The following is a 249-nucleotide window of genomic DNA, read 5'->3' as shown; positions in this document are numbered from 1 at the left end:
GCGGCTGCTTTCCTTTTCTTTTTATTCACCTGGTGATCCTGCCAAACAGCACACTTCCTGTCCTTGGGTGACCACGCTCACTCTCCATGCTATATCTCCAGCAGCGTAGTCACCGTCATGACTTAGTATTTCAGAGTAGATATGCGAGGAAAGCAAATGACAATGTTTGAGATCACAATTCAGCACACAGGAAGGTACCCGGACGCTGGCAGGGGACAAGGATTTCTGGCAGGATCAACAGATGACAAA

This window comes from Nanorana parkeri, unplaced genomic scaffold (assembly GCF_000935625.1).
Source record: "Nanorana parkeri isolate BGI_ZX_2015 unplaced genomic scaffold, ASM93562v1 scaffold4004, whole genome shotgun sequence".
NCBI classification, from domain to species: Eukaryota; Metazoa; Chordata; class Amphibia; order Anura; family Dicroglossidae; genus Nanorana; species Nanorana parkeri.
This window is presented reverse-complemented; position numbering follows the sequence as displayed.